Genomic DNA, 3,277 nt, shown 5'->3' with positions numbered 1-3,277 from the left:
AGAAGTTGACCTGGGCAGATGAGCTCTCTCTTCATATTCTCATTGTTTCTGAGCTGAATACTTCAGCACAACTGAGAGAGTGAACACAGCTTTATAAGAGATATCTGATCACATGTGCAGATGATCAGTCTTCAAGGTTCTGCTGCAACTGTGTGTGCTCTGATGTTCAGCTTCTCTGAAGTCTGTGCATTTCTGACAGCCTTCACATCAAATGCAACAATTGTCTGTATCATGAGCATGATACTCTCTGCTTCTTTGAAGAGAGAAATTGATAGTTATGAGAGAATTGAGTGTTACAGATATTGATAGTGTGAATGTGAGTTTTCTTTGTTTTTTCTTTATTGATCTCTAAATTGCATTCATGGCCCTGTTTATTTTCTTGTTTTTTAGCTTTAATGAGAACATGTTTTCTTCTTCCCTTGCATACACTGCAGACTGTTCATCCCAGTAGAAACTCATTATCTTGTAGACTAGAATTTGCAAATGACAGTGTTAATATCTTTGTCACAATCAGGTTCTTAGTGAAGATCATGTCATTCTGGCTTATCAGAATTCACAGCATGAAAGTCATGTCTCAGCTTCTGCAGATGTCTTATCTATCTGAATAGTTCTCAAGTAAACTCATTCATCTTGTCAGAATATCCTTGTCACTGAACCTTGAATCAGAGCTTATGACCTCACTTCTCTGAGTCAATAATTTCTTTGACCTGATATTCTCTTTCACTCTCTAATACTTTGCAGATAGAGTGATGAGTCACAGAATTCTCTTCTGAGAAATCCTTATATTCACAGAGCAAAGAGACATAAAAAACATTATACATCTGCAACTCAGGTGACAGTTTCAATCTGTAGAACTGTGAGCTAACTTTCTTTATTATCTTACAAGGCTCTGTCTGCAAGAGATTCAGCTTCTTACTAGATCTTCATATAATAATGTTTTCTAGACTTAGTCAGACTCTATCATCTTTCTTGAAACTCTTTGTAATGTGCTTGAAGTCATAGTATCTCTTCTGATACTCTTGAGCCTTTCTCAAGAATTTGTGAGCTTTCTCCCGGATCTTCTGAATTCTCTCAGCCTGTTCACAGACATTACCACACTCTATAGTGTACTCTCACAGGTCCATCAAGATCATCTGTGAATAAGTCTCAGTGAGCATCTCAAAGAGGGTTTTGCCTGTGCTGACATGCTTTGAGTTGTTATACATGAACTTCACAAGTAACAATCAATGCACTCAGTCATTCTGATTGTAATTGACAAAGCACTGCAGATACTGTTTCAATATACTTATCAGGTATTCTGTCTGATCATCTGTCTGTTAATGAAAAGTCATACTTAGATCTCACAAGATCTTCAGTATAGTTATCAGGTCAGATCAGAACTCTTCTGTGAAGATTGATTCTCTATCTGAGACAATGTTTGCAGACAATTCATGCAATCAGATCACATTACAGATGAAGATGTGAGTCAAATCCTTTGACTTCAAGTTCTTGCAGGTGAATATAAAGTGTGTCATCTTGATGAAGCAATTCACTATCATCAGCACACTGTCAAAGCAGGCATTATATATGTTCTTGCTTTCAGAGAGGCTCATAAGAGCATTCATTCCTAGCTGTTTCTAAGGTTTCTGCAGAATGAGTAGAGGAGTAAGTTCTTCATATGACCTGGACCACACTACTCATGAACCCTGACAAATAGTATAAGAATTCACTATCTTCTTCACAAGTTCTTGCATCTTCAGTCAGAAGTATTTTCTTACAAGCAGCTCATGAGTTCTAGTATCTGTAAAATGACCTGCTAGAGAAGAGTCATGATACCTTTTAATGAGTTCTACACATAGAAACTTATTCACAGGCACATAAATCTGACTCTCTCTTCATAAGAGATCATTTAAGTCTCTTCAATTCTTTGTTTCTGCAGAATTGATCCCTGCTGTGAGCAGTTTCTGAATATGCTGAGTATATTCATTCTTCAGTTACAGTTTAGACAATCTGAATAGAAGATCTTATGAAGACTTGTACTCTGTTTCTTCTTACATCAGATCTTTCACAGTGCTTCTCAAAGCCTGCAAACTCTTCAGATTATAGATACTCTCTTCAAGGATTCTCACAGAGATTCTCAGAGTGTTGACTCTCAGTGTTGTAGAGAGTAGTTGTGCAGGCTTCTTCTCTCTCTTCTTCCTCTTCTCTTATAAGGGATTGAGAGACTCTTCAGTCAATCTCTTTACAACACTCAGTCTGAGCATTTCATAAAGCTTTTCTGCCTTCTCTAGTTCCTCTGTGTCTGTTGCCCTGGTCTTCTTAACATAGTCTGGCCTGTGAGAGGGTCTGTCCACTGAGTTCTTAGTTCTCTTGATATGTTCTATCTTGAATCAGAACTCACTCAGTCTCTGAGCTCAGTGAACCTGCTGTTGTGAGAGTTTCTTGATTGAAGTAAACTGTTGTAAGCTGTCATGATCAGTTCTAACAGTAATCACTGTTGCAAGGCTCTCAAAGTAGTGACATCAGTGATGAAAGAATTCCACTATCATAAGAAGCTTCTGATCATGAATGTCATAGTTGATCTCTATGAGTTGCATCTTCTGTGAGAAAAAGATCACTGAAACTCAGTTCTCATTTGACTGTAGTTATGAGACTATTTCTGAAATTATAAAGAAGAAGGCATCTGTCTTCAATCTGATTAAGAGTAAGAAATCAAAGTGAAACAGCATCACTGCATCTGTGAATGTCTGTTTCAATCTTGCAAAGACTCTGCAAGCTTCTGAGATAAGAAAGTCCTTGTAGTTCTCTCTTCTCAACAATCTTTTCATTCTTCATTCACAGGATGACTTCTTCTTATTTTCATCCTTCAGCATGTCTGTAAGGGCCAAGAAGATTCTCATAAATACAAAGATAAACTGTCTATAGAAATTCACAAAGCTCAGAAAGATCTGAATCTCATGAATACTAGTTGACTCTAGTCATGATAGAATAGTCTCAATCTGTGAAGGTTCCATCTGGATATCATCCGCGGTGATTACATATTCTAGGAAATTAATCCAGCAGGCACTGAAGTTGCACTTCATGAGCTTAACATACAGTCCTGTCTCATCTAAGACCTTTAACACACTTTGCACATGCTCAGTGTGTTCTTTCTTCTTCATGAAGTACATCATCACATCATTCAGATATATTATCACAAAGACATTCAGATATGCATGAAGTGTTTTATTGATGAAAGACTGGAATATTATGAGAGCATTAGTCAGATCAAAAGACATCACTAGATATTCAAACAATT

Source organism: Blastomyces gilchristii (assembly GCF_000003855.2).
Source record: "Blastomyces gilchristii SLH14081 genomic scaffold supercont1.12, whole genome shotgun sequence".
Classification (NCBI taxonomy): domain Eukaryota; kingdom Fungi; phylum Ascomycota; class Eurotiomycetes; order Onygenales; family Ajellomycetaceae; genus Blastomyces; species Blastomyces gilchristii.
Note: the sequence above shows the minus strand (reverse complement) of the source record.